This window comes from Enhydra lutris, unplaced genomic scaffold, assembly GCF_002288905.1.
Source record: "Enhydra lutris kenyoni isolate GAN:26980312 unplaced genomic scaffold, ASM228890v2 scaffoldscaffold1, whole genome shotgun sequence".
Classification (NCBI taxonomy): domain Eukaryota; kingdom Metazoa; phylum Chordata; class Mammalia; order Carnivora; family Mustelidae; genus Enhydra; species Enhydra lutris.
In genome coordinates this window covers 28,291,480-28,315,679 of record NW_019154085.1, presented here as the reverse complement: position 1 = coordinate 28,315,679, position 24,200 = coordinate 28,291,480, and the positions used below count along the sequence as shown (strand labels likewise).

At 56.4% G+C, this 24,200-nt stretch overlaps 1 protein-coding gene across 4 annotated transcripts in view; it reads left to right on the top strand.

Annotated features, from left to right (window-relative positions):
* LOC111149091 (tensin 1) overlaps nucleotides 1-24,200 on the top strand; it is a 164,815-nt gene that overhangs the window by 20,951 nt on the left and 119,664 nt on the right. For 3 of the 4 annotated variants that reach the window (XM_022506175.1, XM_022506254.1, XM_022506110.1), the window contains exon 1: nucleotides 15,088-15,116. The exons of the other annotated variant lie outside the window; for it this stretch is intronic. The gene's annotated coding sequence lies outside the window, so the exon portion shown is untranslated. Of the gene's footprint in view, nucleotides 1-15,087; nucleotides 15,117-24,200 lie in introns of those variants that run through there. 4 annotated transcript variants of the gene reach the window in all.

Sequence of the window (24,200 nt, the reverse complement as noted above, 5' to 3'; positions counted from 1 at the left end):
CGGGCATGCTGGCACACCTGCCTGTCCAGGATGTCGGCAAGGGAGGAGTGGCTCCGCCACGGGACACTGTGTGGCTTCCCTGGCGATGGGGAGTTTGGGTGGGCTTGGTGCTTTCCCAGCTGTGCTCGGGTGCATTTCCTTTGCCATTTGATGGTTTCCGTTCTCACCAGCCTACACTATTATGGCATTAAAAAAAAAAAAAAAAAGACTTGGCTTTTATAACCTTTTGCTCATTTAAGTGATAGAATGTTTAGGCTTACTTTGGGGCATCTGGGTGGCTCAGTCAGTTAAGCACCTGACTCTTGGTTTCAGCTTAGGTGATGATCTCAGGGTCGTGGGATGGAGACCCGGGTTGTGCTGTGCTCAGTGGGGAGCCTGCTTCAGATTCTCTTTCCTTCTCCCTCTCGTTCTCTTTCTCTCCCAATTAAATAAATAAAATCTAAAAAAAAATAATGTGTAGGCTTATTCTACAATGATATATTTTTAATTTCTTTCAATATGCAAAAATATTAAAAGAAAATTGTTGAGCCACGTTTCCAGCTAAAATCACCTGAATACCACACTTTGGGGAACGTGGATCAGATGAGTCCCCTTCCCCTGCTGTGCGTGTGTACGTGCGTGCGTGCGTGCGTGTGTGTGTGTGTGTGCGTGTGTGTTTGTCAGTTCGTTATTGTGGGAGATTTAAAACATATGCATGATGCACTCCTTTGTACCTGTGCTCCACAACTGTGAACTCTCCTTGTTTTTGTCTCATCTGCCCCCTACCCCCCTGCTTTTTTTTTGTGCTGGAGTGTTTTTAAAGCAAATCCCAGACATTATATCATTCCGCTGTAAATACTTCACTGTGTATCATTAACAGATAAGGACTTTTAATTTTAACATTACCATAATACCATTATTATAGTCAACAAAATTAATAATTTCCTAGGAGCAGCTAAAACCTAGTGCATGTTCAATTTTCCCTGATTATCTCAAAAATGTCTTGTTTTCGGTTGGTTTGCTTGCATCAGGCAAACGAATGCGCAAACTCTGCTCTTGCCTGTTTCTGGAATAATCATGTGTCTACATATATTCTTGGCTCTGTCCCTTCACCAGTCCGCAGAGCATCTGTGATCCCTTTTCCGATGGGTCCTCATTCCTCAGTTTGTAGCCCTGGCTTCTCCGTTCCAGGTTTCTCTACAGGCTTCCAGCTGGGGTCTCTATCCAGCTGGTGTGAAATCCACAGCCCAATATCCCCCCATCTCAGCTTCCCCTCTTTGGCCTTCGCCTGCAGGTCTGCTGCCCTGTCCCCAGGAAAGAGGGGGGCTCTGGAAGGAGAGCTGGTGGAGAAAGCGTAGCACCCCCGGGTGAAGCTGGGGGGGAGGGGGGAGCTCACATGCCTGTGTCCCTGAGATGTCCATGTAAGGCTGCCTGGCCTGCTCAGAGTGGGAGGGGATGGGGTGCTCAGCAGGCAACGCCGGCTGCGGGGTCACACGGCTCTGGGAAGCACAGCTGCCTTACCAAGCCAGGGGCTGGGGGTGGCCAAGTCTTCATGGTGACACACTCCCTCTTTCAGCCTCACTCCCTACTGTGACCCTACCTCCTTTGCCTCTGTGCCCTCTGCCTTCATCGCCAGCCAAGGTCAGCTGGTGCCAAGCTCGGATGCTGCTCTGATCCTCCCTGATCCCATCTCCTTGGGGCTGGGAAAGTCACGCCCCAGAGTCCCCGGGGCCAGCTTCCTTCCGGTCTCCCTTTGCTTCGGAGGCCTCTGGCCTCAGCTCTGCTCCTTGGCAGGGCTGATTCCCGAGGACTGGAGGAGATAGGGATTCTAGGGTCCTCTTCTTGGCTCCCCCAACCCAGCAAAAAGGAAACCTGGCGCCTTCGGAAAGCCACAGCCCCTCTCTGGGCCCCACTGTTCTCGTATGAGAAGTGTCCAGAACAGCTCTTGACCTCATTGACTGCGTTACCCAGAGAGACACTTGAGATGTGAGGGTGTGTGTGTTTGTGTGTGCGTGTGTGTGTCCGCGCACACAGACTTTAGAACTGCTGCCCCGGAACAGGGTTGGGCTATGAGGTGAGAAAAAGACAGAAGTGTGGGCTGCCCCGGATCACCAAGGTACACCAGAACTTTCGTAACCGCATCTCTTATCTTTCCCTGTTGCCTTTTTCCTTTAGGGACCTCAGGTTCCTTAGCTTTGTTCTTTCTCTTTCCTGTCTGTCCTCTCTGTGTCCCTTCTGGGGCCCTGAAGACTCCGAATGTTCCTGTCACCCTCAGGATCCTGCCTTGTTCACCAAGGCCTGGTCCTTTGTCCTGATCCTCTGGCCCTAAAATCCAAAGGACTTTCCCTTTTGGCTTCATAGGTGGGGGAGCCCCTTTCTCTGTCTTCACTCCATTTCTTCCCAAACCCTTGGGGACTTGGGGATTTGAGAGCTCATAGTCTTCTGTCCCTTGTCCTGGGGACAATCCCGACTCCTCAAGGCAGCTGCAGGTGCCCCAGAACACCTGACCCTTCTGTGGAGGTATTGCCCGTGTGTATGTGTGACTGAGAGTCCCCTCCTGAGCCTGTAGCGAACACGAGTCTTTTCCCCAAGGATGTCGCTGATCTGCATGGTGGCCCTGGAAAGATGTAATTTAAGAGTCAGCCTGGAAGGGGGATGGGTTGAGGTCCTGGGAAGAGCCCTGGCTTAGGAGCTGAAAGACCTAGGTTCAATTTCAGGGTCTCTTCCTTCCTAGCAGTGGGGTCTCCCTGGACCTCGGTCCCTTCCCCTTCAGGATACGGTGATGTAGCGGAGCGGGGGTGAACGCAGCTGTGATGAGGTTCTTGCTGGTGTGTAATGAGCAAGGGGTGTGTGTGGGGGGTGTGTTTGCCGGCCGTGTAGGTTAGCCCACATCTCAGGATGGACACACACGTCCCCGCCTTCCCTGCGTGCGTGTCTCCGGGCTGGGTGGTGGGGACCGAGACCTGCCATGTGCCTGGAGTCCCTGGCGAGGGGAGGGCGGCCGGCCCTCAGCCAAGGTGTGTGCACTGGCGGCGCCGGCTGCTGGGGCCCTTCCGGAACGGGGCTGCGGGTGGGTGGAATCCACGGGGGTGGGACAGCGAGGCCAGAACGTGCCGAGGATGCTTGGGGCCGCTTATCTCAGGCCTGGAATGCGCCGCAGTATTCTTAGCCACCGGCCTTCTCGCCTTTGGGATAACCACCCCGGGGGCATGGCAGCCGTCTGTCCGGTTCGGCCTGCCCAGACAGTCTGCGGGGGTCTATGCCAGGCCACCCGTGGCTGGGGCTCACGGGTGTGCTTGTGTGTGTGTGTGTGTGTGTAAGCACACGTGCTTGTGTGTAGTGCATGGGTCCCTGTGCATACATGTGTGAGTGTGTGTGTGTGTGTATGAGTGTGTGTGTGTGTGTGTGTGTGTGTGTGTGTATTAGTGTGTGAGTGTGCAGGGCCGTGTGGCTGCATATGCCCCTGCCCTGGGGGAAGCAGGAAGCCCCAAGGGGCCTAATGAGCTGGAGGGAGGGAAAGGACAGAAGGGAGGCTGCGGAACCCACCAGGGCAAGACAGAGGCTGGGGAGTGGCGGCTGGATGTGCAGAGCGGAGAGGAGGGGTTGCTGGGGTGCTTGGTGCTCGGGGGCTGGGCTGCTCCCCTTGGTTGGAATCTCCAAGGCGGCTTGAGGCCAGCCGGCTGGTGTGCACATCGAGCCTCTGTCACTCCCACCGTCACTTGGGCAAATGGGTCCTCTCCCGCTCCAAGCCTCGGTGTCCTTCTCTGTTCAGGGGTCGGAGTAATAGCGCCTGCCCAGCAGAATTAATGACAGAGGGAAACATATAGGCCCTGGACCATCCTGAGAGCTTGACAGATGCTAATGCATCCCCATCTTCATCACGATTCTGGACTCCTCCATCTGCCCTTCATCTGGGCTTGGCAGTCCCTCTGTGGTTGGGACCTCCAGCTCATCCTGGCATAGCAGTAAGATGGAGGCCCAGAGAGGACACAGACTGGCCCTGGGGTCATCAGGGAGCTCTGTGGAGCTGTGAAGACCCAGTCCCTGGCTCCTGGCAGCTCTTCCCACCCTCTGCCCTGCCTCACTCCCATTTCTGGGGTGCCAGGCTGGATAGGCAAGGGGCGTCTGGCCGGCCTTTTCGCCTGGGTCCGGCACTGCACGTAGCCCAGGAGCAATCTTTGCAATACTGCATCTGTTCTTACAGGACTGAAAGTTCCACTCTCTGTCCTAACTCCCCTCCCGTGAGGCTTCTGTTTTCCAGCTCCCTTGATTCTGCCGCAGATTCTCTCTCAGATGGAGATGAGTCGGCCGAAGGAGGGCAGGGCCCGAAATCCCTACCCCTTCTCCCGGCCCTTCCCAGGAGAGCTGGCCGTCTGGCTCTGGACTTAGGTCCTCGCACCTGGTTGGGCTAACCCCGGCTCCACCTTCCGTTCCTGACTGCAGCCAGACGGGGCGGAATTCCTAGGAAGCGCTGGGCCCATTTAGCGCTGAGCCCCCACCTGCCCTTCCTCTGCCCCCGCCAGCACATCCCACATCCTCTCCCTCGGCCCTGCTGGGCCTCTCTGGACCTCCCAGGTGTCCGGACAGCTGCCCGCCCCTGGGAAGCAGGCCCAGGGTGTCGCCAGGACCTCGGAGGTGGGTGTGGGCACTTTGGCGCCTGGGCATGGTGGGCGGGGTGGGCAGAGGCAGGTGGGATCTGCCAGGATCCCTTAGCCTGGGCAGGCGGTGGTTGCTTTGGACCCCAGCCAGGGGAGACTTGTTCCTCATAACCATCACCAACTACCTGGAAGGAAAAGAAAAAAAATCAACAACAAAAACAACCATCAAAAAAATTTTTTTTGGAACCTGCTGTTACTGGCCGATTGGCTGTACATTATTAAACAGGCAGCTGGAGATCTGCCAGGGTAGGGTGCTTGGGCCAAGACTCACAGCTTGAACACAATGTTCCTAGGAAAACAGTCACCCATGGGGTCCCTGGGGAGGAGCACCCAGGGGGAGGGGCTCCAGCTGATGTCCCTTGCCCGGCTTACCTTCCTGCCCCAGCCTCCGTTCTGGTCATTGGTGGAGAGTAGGCCTGGGCTGCACCTGGAGCCCAAGAATCCTTTAGCTGGTCCTGTGGGCCCCTTACCAGCCCAGGGACCCGGGCCCCTCTTGTCTTCCTCAGAATTAACTGGATCCCTCCCTGTCAAGGCCAGGACTGGCTCTCCTGGAGGCTGGTGTGATGTAGGGGCCTGCACCGGACACATGGTTTTTGGGTTGACTCCACTGAGTTCCTCCCCGTGGTGACTTTGGGATTCCCTGCTTGGCCTTTCTGGGCTTCAGTTTGCATTAACTACAATGTGAGGGTTGGATGCCTCAACTCTAAATTCTTACCATAGCTGTGAGCCTCACTTGGGTGGCCCTGGGGAGAGCCTGGGATGATTGTGTCCCAGAGTTGGAGCCCTTCTTGACCCTTCCCTGGTCCCCTTGGTGACACTAGGAGCCATGTCTCAAGCAAGCCCTGGTGGGAGGAGCTGTCCCCAGCCACCCTGAAGCCAACCAGAGTAAAGGTCAGCTGTCTGAAGGTGACAGCAAGGTGAGAATAAGTGGGGAGTCCAGTGTTGGGGTGACTACCATCTTGGTGAAGCCGATGCTGCTGGAGGGGTAGATGGGTGAAAAGCACAGTGGGGGGTCCGGGTCCCACCCACCAAGGCAGGCCTGCTACCTTCCGCACGGCCAGCTGCTGCTGGCGCGTGTGTGGGGGGTGTCGGGGTTTGGGAACTGAGTCCTAACCTCTTGGCGATAAGGGTGCAAGGTGCTTGAGAGTAGAGTTGGGGCTCAGGCCTGTTGCTGTCGCCACCGCTGCTTAGCTGTTGTCTCACTGGTTTTGGGCAAGTGACTTGGCCACTTGTGTCTGAGCTCCCTCCGCTGTTCAAAGTGGGGTTAGAAGGACATCTCGCAGGGCCGTGGTGAGGAGGGAACAGGCTAATGAGGCATGTGGGGACTTTATATCGGGGTCTGGAGCATGTCCGGTGCACATGAGCTGTCAGGATCCATGCCACCCCTCCCTTGGGCTTTCTCCTCTTCCCCTCACACGGCTCAGCACTGTTGGTGTGAAGTGTTGAGACTTCTTTTGGGTGGTATCCCCTCCTCCAGACCAAGGACTCCTGAGGGAAGGTGCCCCTTGATCTTGGCTTTCCCCTGGATCTGCCCTCAGCGCTGGCCCGGGGCCCCCCTCCCCGCAGGCACTCAGGAGCGTTTGTTGAATGAATGGGCAAACGGAGGCACGGAGGAAGGCCGGCCGGGATGGGATCAGAGGCAGAGAAATAGGCAAGCCCCTGGAGGGTGGAAAGAGCCAGAAACCACAGCAGAGCTGGGAATGTCTATCCTGTGAAGTGAGGACTTGAGGGAGATTGTGAGCTGTTGTGTGTGTGTGTGTGTGTGTGTGTGTGTGTGTGTGTGTGTGAGAGAGAGAGAGAGAGAGAGAGAGAATGAGAGAGAGAGATATTTCTGAATAAAGCTTTGAAGGGACTTGCGCTCTGCAGCAGAAGCAGGAGGCACAGGAAGCAGGCTGCCCCTGTGGAACCTTCCAGCCTCAGCAGGGCGTGGGGTAAACTCCGACGGCCTGGTGTGGGAGAGGAGAGGCTTCGAGCGAGCATCTGTTGGGCACAGGAAGTTGATGGGCCCCGAGGCCCCCTCACATGCTGCTTCAGGGAGGAGAGCAGTGGCAATCACAGTTGACATCTCTGAGCGTCATTCCTTATCTAGAAAATGGGGTTAATAATGGTCAATACCCATAGGGTTGTTAGGACGATTGAAGTTATTAACCACAAAGCTCTAGGAATAGTGCCTGGCACATGGAAAACTCTTAGTAAATGTGTTTATTAAACAGGTCCTAAGAGACACACAGGAAGGAGAGTTGAATCCTGACTCCAGGGTCCGGATGGTGAGGGCTTCTCTGAAGGAGGAGGGGGTGGCAGGAGCTTGGGTATAGGGAGGGCCGCTCTGGGTCAGACTCTGCGCTCATCTCAGAGTGGTTAGTAACTTGCCTGAGGTCACACAGCCTGGGGGGACGGGGGGACAGGCTTCAGAGATGGTCCATGCGGCACCAAAGCCTAGACACTTTCCCTTCCAGCCCTGGGCCTCAGAAGGATAGGGCCTGGTTTCCCTGGCTCTCAAACTCCTAGAGGGACAGCACCTCATTTCAAAGTGGAGCATTTCAAAGTGGAGCGGAGAGATCATTATCTATGGGGGGGCAAAACTAAGTCCTCAGGAGAGAGTCTCCAGCTCCGTCCAGCCCTGAAAGCACAACATAAAGAAGAAAAAATGGGGGAGGAGGTGGGAGCAAGGCAAGGACTGCCATTGTTAGCAGCCTACAGCCAGGGAGCACAGAGCAAGAAGTAGCTCTAAGAACCCTGGAGGCATGAGGATCAATGTTAAGGAGGAGGGATGATGAGAGGAGGGTCGGTTAGGGGGTGAGGGAGAGAAAGTCAATGCACATAAAATGAGGTGGAAAGCCACGCAGGTGATGGGAGACAGGACCAATCCCGTGATGGCAGGACCTGGGCCACGGGGCAGCTCCCCACGTCGGGTAAGGGTGCCCATTTGGGGCCAGTCCCCACAGAACGGTGGTGAGGGGTGAGTCTTGGGGGGTAGGAGGCCAGCTGGCCAGCACGAGAGCCGGCCTGGGACAGTGTGTGCCAGCCAGACGTTCAGCCACCAGCCCGGCTCCTGGCCTCCTCTGGCTTCAGCAGCCAGCTTGGCAGAAACTCAGCTCTAGTGCCGGGGCCAGCACGCTCCCTACTAATCAGTGCCCACAGGCCTGGTCAGGATGCTGTTTCGTCCTTCGCAGCTGCTCAGCCCCTGACTGATTCTGCCCTTCGGACATTCAGAAATGAATGGGAAATGGTCCCAGGCTTCAGGGAATTCACAGATGAAGGGGCAGAGAGGCAAAGGAGGTGGATGTAGGCAATAGAGTTTGTCCTGGCTCACTTTCCCCAAGACAGTTTTTTCAAAGACTTGACGATGTGTGTTGTGTCCTCTTTTTTTTTTTTTTTTTTTTTTTTTTTTAATGATCCGAAAGAAAAATTGGCCCAATTTCTTTAACTTTTCTTGTACTTTGATTCAACAATACCGGACACTTCCAGTGGTGTCTGAGAGGCATGGAGGAGAGTAGAACTTTCATCTCCTTTGGTCAATATTCTATACCTCTGTTAATGCAACCCAAAGACCATGTGCCTGTTGGTGGCAGCCATAGCCTACTGAGAACTGAACTGAATTTCTGTTTTCATTAAATCTTAGGCCTTTCCTTTCGTGAACTATTTTTTTTTTGCTGTTATTGCACGAACTATTATTAATTCAGGGTTTTTATGACTTTTGGAACCTTAGTTTAGGACTTGACCCCAAGAGAAACGTTCCCTTACTAATTCTGGCCTGTTTATAAAGTTAGTTTTGCATTTTGGTTCAGTTCAGCGCCTTAGCTCTTCCTTTTTTGCGTTTTTACCTTTGTGTACTTGGTAAGCCTCTGTTCTAAGTCTTCATCTAAGTTACTGATAAGTATGTTGGACAAGCCAGGGCAGAGGACAGAGCCCTTTGGCAAGTCAGGAAGTTGACATTGATCTATTAATCAACACCCCTTGCCTTGTTGGTTAGGAATCTGCTCGGCTCTCTATCTTGTCTCCAAGCATTTCATCACAGCTCCTGCCAACACCTTCCTGAAATCCAGATAACCTCAGGTGTGGGGGATCCCCAACTGTCCTGTCCAGGCTAGGGGCCTTGTAATAGTGGGGTTAGGGTGGTGGGAGTGCTGTGCGAGGGAGAGCTGTGGGTTCTCTGCAAGGAAGTATCTGGGCTGAAGCCAGTGATCATCGCTGGTGTAGGCTTGAGAGCAATCCTATCCCAGAGGCGATTAAAGCCCAGAGCTCTTACAGCTTTAAAATCGGGTTTCTCAGGGGAGACAGGGATTTGTGGGCAATGAACTGGCACAGCAGGGACTTTCTGCCAAGGACCAGTGTCTGCCTAAAAATGTGTTCTGGGAATCTTCCAAGGGATCTTAGAGGTTGTCAGATGAGGGGATGGAAGCCAACAGTGACCAAGAGTGTCCTCTGGTTACCAGGGCATCGGTGGCTGGACAGGGCTGGAACCCAAGACCCTGACTCCCAGTCTGAGGTCTTGGGGCTAGATCCAAGGGCCTTTTCTGGCTGGAAACTGAGGCAGGCTCAGGAGGGAGGGGCTGCCAGCATGTGTCTTAGGCACAAGTTTTTGGCAGACCATTTCTCTCAGGCTTCTCCTGCCTTATTGATCCTCTGCCCTCAGACCCTGGGCACAAACTTGAGGGTAGGAAATCCAAATGCACAAGGCAGAGTGTGCCTCCCTCCCTGGGGGAGAGTGTGGCACTGGGCTGAGGCTCTGCACTTGGCAAGATGCTGGGAATGCATGCAAATTAGATGCAAATGGGGTGGACAGTGGTGAGGAGGGGGTGCCCCTTACTGTTGCCTCAGTCTTGCCTGAGTTTTTTTTTTTTTTTTTAAGATTTTATTTATTTATTTGTCAGAGAGAGAGAGAGAGCATGCGAGCAAGCCCAAGCAGGCAGAGAGGCAGGCAGAGGCAGAGAGAGAAGCAGGCTCCCCGCTGAGCAAGGAGCCCGATGTGGGACTCGATCCCAGGACCCTGGGATCATGACCTGAGCCGAAGACAGTGGCTTAACTGACTGAGCCACCCAGGTGTCCCTGGCCTGAGTCTTGAGGATAACAAATAGAAAAGAGACCTGTGACCTGGGCCATGGAACCCAGCATCAGGAAGGAAGGGAGAGGGGCTCTTTGGGGCAACAGGGTGGGGGTGTGGCTTCTGAAGCCAGCTCTGGGGGAGAGGGAGGGCCAGCTGAGTTGGGGGGGTGGGTGGTTCCCAGGAGGTAGCCCTGAGATGAAGGATCCTGGGAGAAAGCCCAACTCCTCTCTAGCTGGGGTGTTGGTGGGGAGGCGGTCGTCTGAAGGGGGAGAGGGGAACCCAAGGCATAGACATTGACCAAGTGCCTAGGGTGTTACCCAGGGCCTGGCTCCCAGTCAGCTGTGGTGTGGGCCAAGCAGGATCCTGAGGCCCAGGGCCTCTCCCCTTGGGACCTGGGCCTGTGGCGCTGCCTTCCCTGCGGTGGAGAGGGAGGACGAGGGTGGGGGCCAAGGGTACTAGACAGGATAGCTCCAGCACCTCCTAGGAAGATTGGGAAGCCAGTCCTTGCCTGCTGGGTGGTGGTGGTCTACTCTTTGCCCTGCTCAGGGCGAGAAGGACCCAGGGATCTGGCCCCACAAGAGTGGGGCTTACATGACGCAATGGCCTCCAGAGGGAGCACCAGGGACCCGGAATTCCCAGTTGCGTCGGTTGGTGAAACGGCCTTGAGTTTTAAGACCTGGGTTCAGATACCGTGTTATCAGCTGCCCTGTGGTTTTAGGTAAATTTCTTAACTGCTCTGAGCCCGTCTCTAAGACCGGGATAAGAATTAGAGCCATCTCTCGGGTTTTTAATGGAAACACACATGGGAAATGTTTGGTGCAGGCTGGGCTTTCAAATCCTGACACGAACAGAATGAGAGAAAACACGGGAGCTGCTCTGTGCTGGCCCATGGGGCCCTGAGGCCGGGGGAATCCAGAGTTGACATTCTTAGGCAGTCAGTCTTTCCCTTGACTTTATCTTTGCCCTTTCTTTTGTGCCTCTGTGTGTCCCTTTGTCCTCCTTTCTGTCACATCCCCTCCTGTTCCACTGGAAGTGCCTAACTCAGCACCTGGCCCCGACAGGCACGATTCATTTTCTCTGTTCTTCTCAATGGCTGCTCTGTGGCCCAGTGGCGCTGTCCCACCACCCCCAGCTTCGTCTCTTTCCTCCTTCTAGGTCTCTGTTTCTGACCCTCTCTTTGTCCTGTTCTCTCTCCTCCTGGCTTTCCTGTCCTCTGTCTCTCTGGCTTCTATCTTCCCTCAACAAGCACCCATTGAATCTTTGCTAGATGCCAGGCGCAGCCCTGCTCCTTTCTGGGCTCTGTGTCTTTCTCTGCCTCCTTGCTGCCCGCTTCTCTCCCTCCCGCCCCTTCGGCCTCCTGCCCTCCCTTCCCCCAGCTCCACAGGCTCCAACACTGGTATTATTCAGTTTTATGAGAAACCCCCAGGCCTACCCCTGAACGGACCAGCCACAACTGGAACCAGATGTGCAGTCCTGCACTTGGGGGTGGTAGGGAGGGAGGGCGGGAGGAGGGAAAGGGGCATGGGCTGGCTTAGGAGGCAGGGAGGGGAGGGCGGAATGGGAGATGGGAAACCCTGGGAATCCCTTGCCTCTGGAGGAGGGCTTCCAGGAGGGGAGGGAAAAGGGGCTAAGAAGCGTTCTGTAGAAAGCAGCTCTCACTCTGGATGTGAGCATGTGTGTGTGTGTGTGTGTGTGTGTGTGTGTGTGCACGTGCATGTGTGCAGGCATGTGAGATGCTGGGACTGACACTGGGGAAACCCCAGGGTGTCGGGGGAGGGGTTCCGGGGGATGATCGGCTATGGGACAGCTCTTGGAAATAAAGGGGAAGGCTACTCTTTTGCTTTGAAATCCTCTAGCTCCTTGATTTCCTGTCTGTGTGGTTTCTAGAGACTTGCTGGATTGGTGCTGGAGCAGGGCTGGGAGAGAGGGGTAGTGTTAGGGTGGAAGTTGGAGCACGTCCCTTCCAGTGGCTCCTTGCAAGGAGCTGAGGACAGCATCTCTTAGACACCCACACCACTCCCCAATCTCCTGTAGACCGGGGATGGAAGGTGTGTGCCTGGGAAATCAGGTACATGAATCTCATGTCTTAGCGTGGTCAGTTTTTCTGATGGTCAGTTTTTTATACAGCTTTGAAGATAAAAGTCATCTTTTATAGTCTTGGTACAGTCTTGGGCAGAATCAAGCATTTAAAAGTGCTCTTTCCTTCTGTTTGTAACCAGTCATCCATCCATCCATCATCCGTCCATCCATCATCCATCCATCCATCTGTCCACCCATCCATCCATCCATCATCTATCCATCTATCCATCATCTGTCCGTTCATCCGTCCATCCGTCCATCCATCCATCCATCCATCCATCCATCCATCCATCCATCTATCCATATCTTCACTATTCAGTTATTCATCCTGCATTCGTTGAGAGTCTGTGTGCCCACCTTGTGCTGGGCACTGAGTGCGCTAGGATAGGGGAATGGAATGATGCATAAATCTTGGGATCTAGATCTCACTGCGAGATCTAGAAGTGCTCCTAACAAGTGAGTGTCCTGGTGTCAATGTATGAGCAAGGGCCTTGAGGGTCCAGAGAAAGGGACAGTGCCTACCGAATGGTGCAGATGCAGAAGGACCCAGGGAGGATGTGGCTTTTGAGTTGAGGCCTGATGAACAATAGAGAAGAGAGGGAATTGTGCCTTCAAAAAGCTCAGAGTTGGGGCTGTGTCGCAGGGCATCCTTCTGCAGAGCTGGGACTGGATCTGGTAGGCAGTGGAGGGCCCGGGACAGTCTGGTATTGATCAGGGTGGCAGGGGGTATGGCTTGAAATGAGGAGATGGGGAGGATGGCCCTGGAGCCAGTGTGCAGTCCTGCACTTGGGGTTGGGGGGCTGCTCTGTGGCCCAAGACTTGGGGGGGGTGCTGCCACTTTCATGGCCGACTCCTCATCCACCTCTAGGCGAGTCCCAATTGCCAACATGGAATATCTCACTTCCCTCACCTGACCAGGACTGTCCCAAGCCCCCGGGCCACCCTTGGTCTGCAGGGGTGCAGGGGTTAGCAGGACAAGTCTCTTAGGATTCACCTTTGCCCCAGAACTGGGGCCAGGGAGGGCTGGGCAGGGAGCTGGGCTGGGTAGCTGTCAGGCTCAGAGATACATACATTCAGTGGGGCACGTCTCTCCCATCTCTGTCCCTGCCAGCACCATCACCCTCACACACCAAGGCCACCTGCAAGGCTGGTAGGTTCTGAGATGCTGGCATCTGGGACCCTGGGAACCCAGACTCTCCACCTAGGAAGGGGTGAAGTCATCTTGTCCTGAAGGCCGGGATAGGGAGGGCACAATTAGGCTCTGTCTCTACCCTGCCCACACAGGGTCCACAGGAAGGTGCCCCCTTCCCTGAATCCTCAAGGATCTCACTATCACCAAAACCAGGGAGGTGGGGTGGGGAGGGAGAAAGCCCTCCGAAGGTTTGACCATTGCTGGCCCCAGATGCCCCCAGATCTTTCCTGAGACCGTTTGTCCCTTCTCTGGCCTTCCCTGTCACTTTACTCTTTGGAGAACTGAAGCCTGGGGAAGGGTTTGGCTGAATTAGTGAAGTCAGAGTGAGGACCTTTGGATTCAAACTCTTCAGACAGCAGGGGAACTGAGGCTCCGAGATGCAGGTTGCTGGCCCAGGACCTCCCACAAAGGCGGCCCAGATGGGGAAGAGAAGGGCCTTTCCGCCTCTGGAGGACTGAGTGGTGGGGAGCTTGGCTCTGGGGGGAGCTTGGCTCTGGAGTGAGCTTGTCCAAGGCTGAGTTTCCACTCAGCACCGTCCTGTGTGGTCTTGGACAAGTCACCTAACCACTCCAAGATCGCTTTCTTCAGCTGGGATGAAGGAGATTCGTAGATGAAGTGAGAGAGAATATTCTTTAAGAGTCCAGCATGCGACAGGTGTTCAGCAAATGGCTTTTCCCTTCCTCACTCTTATTTATATGGTGCTTCAGACTTTCAGATCTTGTTTCCGCTGATATTCGCGCGTATAGAAAAGCTGAAAAAATTATGTGGCAAACTCTCTAGATTCTGTGATGAATTCTTTGGTGTATTTGCTTTATCACATTTCTGTTTCTCTCTCCATCCATCAGTCCATGTTATTGTTTGATGCGTTTCAAAGAGAGCTGAAGCATGTGTCTCTTTCACTAGAGTTCACATCACTTTTTAAAAAAAATATTTTTTTATTTGAGAGAGATAGCAATGGAGATAGCGAGAAAGAGAGAGAGAGAGAGAGCGAGAGCGCGCGTGCTCTAGAGAACTAGCTGGATGGAGAAAGAAAGTTTGGGGCTCGATCCCAGGGATCCCAGGACCCTGGGATCATGACCTTAGCCCAAGGCAGACGCTTAACCGACTGAGCCTCCCAGGTGCCCCCACTTCACATCACTTTTAAGAATAGAGTCACAGGGGTGCCTGGGTGGCTCAGTGGGTTAAAGCCTCTGCCTTCGGCTCAGGTCATGATCCCAGGGTCCTGGGATCGAGCCCTGCATGGGGTTTTCTGCTCAGCAGGGAGCCTGCTTCCCCCTCTCTCTCTGCCTGCCTCTCTGCCTACTTGTGATCTCTGTCTGTCAAATAGATAAATAAAAATCTTAAAAAAATAAATGCAGTCACAAAAGCTTTAACTCAGAGAGAAGAAAGCAGGGAGTGTTTCAGAACAATGGGTTCAAAAGTGAGATTCTGGGTCTCCTGCCACCAAATGAGTTGGGATTGGCAGAGAGCAGGGGATGCTACAGAGACTGGGAGTTGCTGTTCTTGTGGTTGTCATTGCCATTCCCGTCTGACCAAATGTCCTTTCCCAGCCGGCAGTCCTTTGGCCATTTCTCTGCAGCTGTGTTTCTTCCCTGGTGTCCCGGACCTCTTGGCCACCTGTCTCCTTTCCCCACCCGTGTCCTCAGGCCCTTTGATGCCTCCCTACAGGTCCGGGGGGAACTGCTGGGCTGGTGGCTGAAGGAGGGGAGGCCGAACTTCTGGGCCCTAGTCATGTGCCTGCCGCCCAGCCATGGAGCTGGGAGCCCGGAGCCTGGAGCCCGGAGCAGGGAGCCGGGAGCAGGGAGCCCGGAGCCAAGCGCTTCAGGGGTTAAAGGAGGCGGGCGGGCGGGCAGGCTGCTGGCCGGCTCCGGGAAGGAGGGGAAGGAGGCGGTGCGCTTGCCCGCCCGCCGCCCGCCGCCCGCCCGCCCGCCGCGCCGAGGGAGGGAGCCAGGCCAGCAGCGCCCAGGCTCAGTTGCTCCCAGCAGTGGCCCTGGGACCAGCTCCGCTCTCCTGCCTGCTCCTGCCTAAACACAAGGCTCACTCACGCCCTCCTCTCCGCAACCAGCTTCTGGCTGGCCACAGCTGCCGCCCCGTCATTGCCCACTGCTCTGTCCCGTGAGACCTGACACCCACCCCACCCAGTGGCCCTTCTGTTGGAAAGGTGAGTGTGGCGTGTGTGTGTGTGTGTGTGTGTGTGTGTGTGTGTGCACACGCACACATGCGCGCGCCCGCACACGCGCCTGCACACGCGTGTAGGCCTGTCCTACTGATGCTGTCGGGACCACCGATCCTATAAATTAGGGGAGGGGGAGCTCAGCCCACCCAGTTACATGCCCTGGGGCTGGTCTAGACCCTGGAGGCCAACCTGTCGGTTCCCTGCCTGCGGGGTCTGGTTCTGGCAAGGATGTTTGGGGTGCGGCTGTCCCTGCTCTGAGCCCATCCGCAGGAGTTTGGTTTGCTGGGGAAGTTGTGGGTGTCAGGGGCTGCTCGAGACTGAGGTCAGCAGGGCAAAAGAAGGGGAGGCTTGAAGTATTAGTCTCTTCCCCTACCCACTGGCCATCCCGGGGCTGCCTCAGAGAGGACCATGAGAGACGCGAGCCTGGGCATTTTTTCCCTGCCCCCCACTGGAGCTGCTGCTGGGCCCCGTTCTCCTCCTTGGGGCTCTCCTTGCTCCCACCTCTCATCTCCCAGAGGGCTGGCCACAGCTGCACGGGAGGGTCAGGTAGGCCTGGAAGGGTTTCCCTGCTGCACTGCCCTCGGCTTGGGTCCCTGGGCATGTGGGCCCAGCCTGGCATGCATGCCCGCTGCTGCCCTCCCCCAGCCAGGAGCTCTTATCCCCTCCTCACCCCTCCGGGCAGAAATGGCTAATCCAGGTAGTTAATGAACAGACACACGCAGCTGCCTTCTACCCCCCCCCCTTTCCTCTCCCCCCCCCCCCCCCATCTCCTCCTCTGACCCTCTGGTGCCCTGCCTGCCACCCCTTACCAAGCGGGAGAGGCTCTGCCCAGCTAACCTCAGTATCTGGCACCCCCCTCCCCAATTCAGGACCAGATGTTCTTAGGCTGAGGCCACTGTTGTAGAAGAGAAAGCAGGGCAGGGAGGGGGACCTAGGGGAGACCAGGAGAAGCCTGCTGCACGGTGGGATGGGGTTAGCGGACAGGATGGGAGCTGGGTAGGGGAGGGCTAGACAAGCTACTGTGGGATGAGGCTCAGAGGAGGACCTGGAAACCAGGGGTTTCTCTTCTGGAAGTTGCAGAACTTCTTCCATGTGGCAGAGGGAAAGCAGGGGGGTCAGGAGGGCGTGGGGAGCGCTCCCTTTCCTTGAGTCTCTGCTGGGCCCCTTCCTGGAGCTGCCGGGTGGGGTGGGGACCATTGTGGCTCAGACTTGGCCTTAAGTTGCTTCTAGTCCTGCCAGCTGGCCGCTGCTCCTGTCTTCCCCACCCTCACTCTCCCCCAGGATCTCAGAGCTTGCTACAGCTGAGTGCCCCCCCGTCTGACCCCTGGCCCAGGGCTGTGGTGGGGAGCTGGCGGGGAGAGCTCTTCATGGAACAGTGCTGGGATCCCAGGGTGGGGAAGGTCTCTGCCAGTCTATAGGACCCCCCCCACCCCACCCTCTGAGCTGGGAGCCAGGTGTTTGATCCGGAGCTGAGAATTTTCAGGTGGTGGAGGAGGCAACGTGGGACCCTCTGCTTCCAGACACCTGCCTCTCCTTCCCTATCACTCTCTCAGTGCTCTCCATACTTCACGTTGCTCAGAGCCCAGCTTAGAGTCTCTGACAGGGTGGCTGCCTCCAGGATCATAAACACTCGGGAGCTGGTGGCTGGGTGGGTGGCGGGTGCTGGTTGCACGGTGTGGGTGAGTTCAGAGCCGACCTTGCTGTTGGGTGACCATCTTCTCATCTCTGACGGGCTATAGCAGAAGACCTGGAGTTTGGGACTTCTTGGTGACATGTTTGTACTGAGGTAGGAACAGGAAGCGAAAAGGGAGAATGGATTTTTGTTGGGTGAGGGAAGCTTGGCTCAGGTTTAACACAGGGGTTCTTAACTAGCCTGGCTGGCCAGCCCAGGAGAATGGGCTCCTTGTAAGGTAGTGAGCTTCCCATCCCAGGGGGGAGTTCAGACAGAGGCTGGAAAACAGCATGGAAGGATTCCTGAGCTGGGATGCGGTTAGGAGAGATGACCCTGATGGTCTCTTGGGATGCTGAGGTCCTGGGATTCTTGGAGTCAGGAATTCTCTGACAGCCAGAATGGGGGAGCAGGAAGGCGGTGGCCTCCAGCCTGGGGCGTGGGCACTGCCTCCTCCTCCCTGCCGGTGTTTGGGGAACAGAGAGCCTGGCGCTCTCCGCTCGCACCCACTGCACACTCTCCTACCAGGTCTGCCCCAGCTGCTTCCTGCAAAGATTCTGAGTTTCTTCCGATTCTTCCTGTCTCACTCTGAGCCTTGCCCTGCTGGTTAACCCAACGAGGGCCAGCACAGACCTGTGGGCTGTGTGACGTGGTGTGGAATGGAGGGGGCGACCTTGCCCCCTGTCCGCCTTCAGTTAGAGCCCATGCTCCCTGCTAAGGGGGCTAACTGGTGGCCCGTGCAGGAGGATTAGGGGCCGGGGTGTGCTTGAAGTTTGACAGCTCAAGCCCCTGCCATTTTGTCGTCTTCTACCATGGAAAGGGGCCTCCCCAGGCTGCCTGGAGGTAGTAGGCAGAGGAACGGTGTCAAGTTCTGAGATGCAGAAAGTCCCAGGGCTGGCCCTCGCTTGAGCCTCAGTTTCCAAATTTGTGACCTAACACAGGGTTGTCCGGGCAGCTTGAAGTGGTATATGTGAGTCGCGATGGGGTTGCAAGGGAGGAGTGTGGGAGGAGTGGGTTCCCTTGCTCCCTCCCTGCCACCTCTCCAGACCCATTTCCCTATGGGGTGGGCACCAGGCAGTGGGAAGAAAGGCAGGGTGGGGTTGAGGTTAGAGGTTTCTGAACACCACACCCTGGGAGGCTGGGGCTTTTCATGATGTCAAATGTGGGCTTCTAGGCTAGGCTCAGGACCCGCCTGGGCTCCGTCCTTTCTGTCCCAGCCTGCATCTCCCCTCGGCCCCTGGGACTCCTTTTCTCCTTGGTGGGGAGAGTGAAGGAGTAGGGCCTGAGTTGCCCTGGTTATCCCCCTGCCTCCTGTCAGTCCCGGCTTCATCTGAGGATGAAGTCCTTTTCTGTGTCGAACTGGAGTCCTGTGTCTCCGGTTGGGACTAGATGAGGCTGCTTCAGGAGGACACTCTCTCCTTTGGTCCGACAGGGACCCTAGAGGAGCGGGATGGTGAGATGCTGTGTGTGCCCTTGAGTCTGGACGAGTCAGGGTTAGAGCTGGCATGGACGGCACAGGTTCTCAGCAGCGGGCCGTTCTGGCTTCTTGGCTTATTTCTAGAGCCACGAGTCTCTGTCCAGAAAGGGGAGCTGAGGTCCGTCTGAGGGATGTATATTGGAGGGGAGCAGAGGAAAGCCCTCTCAGTTACTGGACTCTGAAAACAGCCAGTGGGTGTGATGCCGGGGGAGGGAGGGAGAGGTTTTGGGAGACTGGAGGGACCATTGTCCCCAGAGCTGTATTCCCATGGCCCTGGCTCTTAGCTTTCAAAGCCATTAGGCACGCAGAGGTGTGGGCACCAGCGAGCTGGAACGAGAGTAGCCAGGCGGCTGGGCTGCCAGCCTTGAGGGCTGTGCCCACCTCCCTGGGTGCTCTGCTCCATTATGCAAGGTCACACCTGGCCCTCCTCTCCTTCCTGTGCTCAGATTGCCTCCAGCACTTTCCCAAGATGGGAGGTGGCAGGAGGCACGGCTGGGTCCCTTGCTTGCCTCCACTCAGGTTGGTGACCTTGGCCATCTTCCTACTTGTTCACACCTTGTTTTCCCTCAGAGACATGGTCGGTCTCTGCAGAGTTGGACCTTGGTGGGGTGGGGTGGTGGGCGGTTGGGGGGCCCAAGCCAGTCCCTGGTGCTGCCTCCTCCAGGGCTAGTCTTGGCTCTGTAGTCCCTGCCTTTTTAGGGCTGGAGGCTTGTAGCTCAGGCCTGAGTGTTCTGGGAAGCAGGAGGGAGCAGGCTGGGAGGGTGTGGTCCCAGTGAGCCAATGAGCAAGGAGTGGGGTGACAGACCCAGAGTTCTGTCCTGCCACTATGGTGAAGGGGAGTCCCAGTTTGAGGTCCAGTTTCCCCAGAAACCTTCCTAGGCCTTCTCCAACAGAGAATATGGGACCCCTCAGTTTTCCTTGCAAACTTGCTGAGATCTTCTAGCTGGATTCCAAGCTCCTTGAGGGCAGGCCCGTGCCTTTTGCCTCCCTGGTGGTCCATGCCGTGCCTGTCCAAGGGTGCTCAGCGCTAATTGACTGCCTGAGGAGGGGCGGAGGAGTGAGGGATTTAGACTGGGCCTGGAAACAGGGCTGTGTTGGCCAAGAGGTCTAGAGTGAGGCAGAAAATGTAACTCTGAAGGCCAGACTGCTGGGGCTTAACTCAGGCCGACCCTGCTTATTAGCTGTGTGGCTTTGGCAAGCAGCAGAACCTCTCTGAGCCTCGGTTTTCTCATCTGGAAAGCAGAGTAAAAATTGCACCTGTTTCTGGGCATGGTTGTGAGTATAGAATGAGTTAGTTTATTTGAAACACTTTGAGCAGCGCCTGGCACATAGTCAGGGATCGATGAATGTTAGTAATTGTAGTTATTTTACGGGTCATAGCGGTGGTACTAGTGTTTCTCCCAGAGCCCAATTCTGGGTGGACTCCTTTCTCTCTCTTGTGGTGGTTGCATCCCTAAGATGGGAGGATTATGGGACCAGAGGGTGGAGGAGACAGTGGCATCATTTTCCCTCTAGGAGACCCAGCATCAGAGCCCAGAGAGGAGACTCCCCCCACACCCCCATATCTGTCTCTCCCCCTCTGTGAGTGGGGAAAGGCAGGGAGCTATGGGGACCTCCCAAGGCCTTGTCTGCCCAGGGGAGCCAATGCAGAGCTGTGTTTATGAGGGACTCTGAGAAAGCGGCCATCAGTGTAAACAAGATGCATTATTATAAACCCGTCCAAGCTCCCCTCCTTGGATCCTATCCCATTCCTTGAAGAGAGTCACTGAATCAGAGACTCCCACGCCTGGCAAAGACGTGGCTGGCCCGGCCTCCAGGCAGGCTACTCTTGACCCTGGGCTATACCCATGGGGGTGGCGTCTGTATTTTAAAGTGGGATCTCTAAATAGCTCTGGGTCTTTCTGAAGTCTAACCTGCATCCCTCTTGCTGCAACTTTAAGTTCAGTCTCTTGTTGGTGGGAGGTGGGGGAGAACCATGGCCAGCCCTTCCTGCATGCCACAAGGCTCTGAGCGATGAACCCGTGGTAGGGGCGGGTCCTGGCCACAATCCCGCCTCATCCCAGACCTCTGTCCTTTCCGGGGTCCTCCACTTCTGGTGCCTCTGACGTCCCTCAATAGCAGGGGTCAGCCCCCACGGCCTTTCCACCTAGCCCCTGGTTCCCACCCAGGGAGGCTGGGGTCGCTCCAGGTCGGGGGTGAGCTCTATTTCTGGACCCCTGACCCGCCCAGTTGCAGCTGCAGAAGGCATTAAGCTTTTTTTGGAGAAAGAATGGGTTTGGGTTGATGATGATGACAGCTGGGGAGGGTTTCTGAGCTCAGCCCAGCCCTTTCTCGCTTCCCCTCCCCAGCCCCTGCTCACCTCTGCTCCATTTCTAGGCCATTGCTCATGTAGAGGAGGGGCTCACCTTTGGCTCTTGACCTTGACCAGACCTGAGCAATTCACTGGTCTACAACAACCTTTTCTGGGGAGCAGTCTTTGGGGTAGGCCCTGGGCTTGGTGCTGGGGTGGGGGTCGAGGGGCGGGCAGAGGTCTCAAAGGGAGCATAAGAAAGGCCCAGAGCATGGGGAGAGCAGTGCTCTTGCTGTGTTCCTACACTCTGGAACCAGAGTCCCTTCCTTTGCCGGGCCTGATCTCCTCACCTGTCAGTGAAAGGCTGGGGGGTGCAGGGGCTGGAAGAGTCTGTGATTCCATCTCCCTGACTGAATCTTCCCTGGTCCCAGGCTGCGAGAACTTCACCTTGGATTGACCTTGCTTCCCTCTTGCCCCGCCCCCACCTCTGGCAATTGCTGGCAGGAAGTCCTGCTGATTAGGGCCCTAATCACCAGCTGAGACTCCCAGAAACAGCCGAGCTGATTGGGCAGAGAGGGGCAGGCAGCCGGGCACAGGGAGAAGCTCCCACCAAGGGACACAAGCAGGGTGTTAGGTGGTGATGGGGGTCATTGCCTGTGACTGGGGGTGGGCTTCTTGGGTGGAGGCCATGCCTGGGGACCCACAGTGGTGGCCGTGCGATGGTGGCTGAGTCTGGCTGGGTACACGAGGGCCCTGATTATTCACTTCCAAGACTTTTTGGGGCACCGACCCTTTGCCAGGTAAGGTGCTAGGGGTATGGGGCTGGAAAGACTGGGGGGACACTGTCTAGAAGGAGACGAAGGGGAGTAGATGGAAGGTTTCTACCAAATGCAGAGGGAATGTGAAGAAGGAAGCAGTGTACACGAGCTGGTGGGGTTAACAGAGCTTTGGAGAAGAAGCACCCCTGGAGGTGGGTTTTGAAGGTTGAGGAGGAGTTCCACAGGGAGCAAAAGGGACAAAGACTTCTTCAGGCACAGGGGGACAGCATGCCTGAAGGCACAGTGGCACACATGTCATGATGGATGAAATAATGGCCACAGCCCTGTGTTAGAGTCAGACAGAACGTGCTGTCCCTCCTGGCTCTGCTGCTTGCTAGCTGGGTGGCCTTGGGCCGAACCTCAATGTCTGCATCTGTCAAATGGGGCTGATATCCAGCCTCATAGAGCTGTGACTGGGAGGAAATGAGATCGTCTCTGTGAAGTGCCCCGCTCAGGGCCTGGCACGGACTAGGCCCACCGGAAGTGTGTGTGTGAGAAAGGCTGGCTTTGGGTGAGCCTGCCGGTGTTGCCTGGGGCCCAGCCATGGAGGGGTTTCTGGGTCAGGTGAACGAGGGAGCAGCAGATGGCTTTCATGTGGGGAAAATGTGATGAGACTGTTATTTAGGATGATGATTTCGGCTGCTGTGAAGGCTGTAGTGGCCTGTGTGAATTTCTCAGCCCCAAGTTGGGAAATCCTCTCCCACTTTGCTTCATCTCTTCCGGGTCCTTCCCACGGGCTGCCCTCCTCTCCTGGATCAGGAGGCTGAGGAGGCCCTGAGATCTCCTTCCTGGGAGATCTTTCAGGCCAAAAGAGAGCCATTGCTGGCAAGGCTTCCCACACAAGACTGGCATGGATGGATCTCAGCAGGTAGGAGTGAGGGTAGACCGCAGGGCAGCTCGTGTCTCTAAGGAATCGAGAGGCTCCTTTTGGGGGCGTCTTCTGCCATCTGCCTGGTGCACGGCGGGCCCTCACTCTTTGTTGAATGAACGAATGAACAAACAGACAGGAGTGTCCCCAAGTCAGGGTGGAGGAGCCTGCCCGCTCAGAGGCCGAGGGTTCTTGGCCTGACCGTAAGTGGCCTGGTACGTGTCTGCATGGGGGCTGCCTGTCGAGAGCCTGAGGACTGCTGAGTGTCACTGAGGCAGACGTGGCTGCAGGAGGTCTGTGGTGGTACGTGGATGAGGAAGCAGGGGTTTCGGGAGCTTGAACTTAGAGCGAGGTCCTCTTATGGGGCACGATGGGGCCGGAGCCCAGGGCGGGGGGGTTGTCAAGATCAGATGCCGTGGCCACGCCGTCTGGGTTTCCATCTTGACCCCAACCTGTCGGTATTTGAGTTTACTCATCTGTCGAAAGTGGGAAATAAATAGAGCCATGGCCAGCACACAGGGCCATGCTCTGTGACCCTTGGTTACTCTTACTACTGTTGTTGTTTGTGGTGCAGAGGGAGGGAGGCAGGCAGGGGCCTCTCAGGGATGAGTGCCCCGAGTGGGTGGGAAAGCACAGGAGAGACGAGACTCCTTGGGAGGCTTCGAAGGCTTCTCGTCCCTCGTGAGCTGCCTCCAACCCCACACATGGGGTTATGTCTGATGTGGCCAGCTGGGCTGAGCCGGGCGTGGGAGCCGAGGCCTCGGCCAGCCTGGATTCCAGGCCGGAGCCCTGGGAGAGCAGGGGTGAGCCGGGGCAAGGGGCAGGGGGAGGAGAGGTGAGCAGAGAGGAGGCCAGGACTCTCCCAAGTCCCCAGCTGGGACCCCAGGAATTCCTCCCATCATGTCCTGCCAGAGCGCCTGGCCTTCTAGCTCCATGGCCTCCCGAAGGCCTGTGGTCCATCTCCCGTCTGCTGGGTAGACTGTTCCTGATGCTCCGTCACTGTTTGAAAGTGATTGCTCCCCACGAAGCACAGTTTTATGGCAGCTCCTTCCTTCTCCTCTCATCTGCGCTTCAGCTCTCCTGAGTCCAGTGGTCCAGCTCTCCCCAGTCCAAATTCAGCTCCCCTGGTGCAGCTGCTTTGCAACAGGAGGGTGTGAGGGTGGGCTGCAGTGGCAGGCTGCAGGGGCCGCCCAGCCGATTCCCTGTGGGCTGAAAGGACTTGCTGTGAGCGGAGGGACTGGTGGCAGGGGGGCCAGACGGCCAGCTTCCAGTCCCTCTTTGGCACTGTGCGACCTTGGGCAAATCACGTCCCCTCTCTGGGATTCGGTTTCTTCATTTGTAAGATGAGAGGTTGGCCTTAGGAGGGCCCTCCGTTTCTCTAACCAGTGCTGAAATTCTGCAAGGCTGCGGAATTTCTGAACAGAGAGGCTCTTGTTCCTGGGGCTGATGGAGGAGCCATCTAGCATGGATGTGGGGGTCCTGGAAGGTCTTCAGGCATCTGCTGGGAAGCCAGCTGAGATGCTGGGAAGGTCCCTTCCAACCCTGGGATTGGAAGGTTCTTTGCCCAGTGACCAGTCCTCTGGGCAGCTCCGTTTCCTGGAACAGAGCAGAGGGTAACAGCTGTCCGGGGTGAGTGGGCCAGAGTCTGCGGGGTTCGGTCCCAGTGACTCAGGTGGGGCTGCGCTGGCAGGATCGAGGCTAGCGGAGTGAGGGTGGGAATCAGCCTGATCTGCTGGCTCCTCTTGGCCACTCTCAGGGAGCAGAGTGGGAGTGAGTGATGTGCTGGGGGGCAGGGTGCCGAGAAGAGTGAGTAACCAGCACTTGTGAGTAATGGCCCAGTGTCTGCGCTGGGCAGGGGCTCTGAGGCTGCCCAGCTGTCTGGGGCTCCGGAAATGCTCCCTGGAGGCCCAGTCACTGAGTCACGACAGCCTGAGTGCCTTAGGAGCT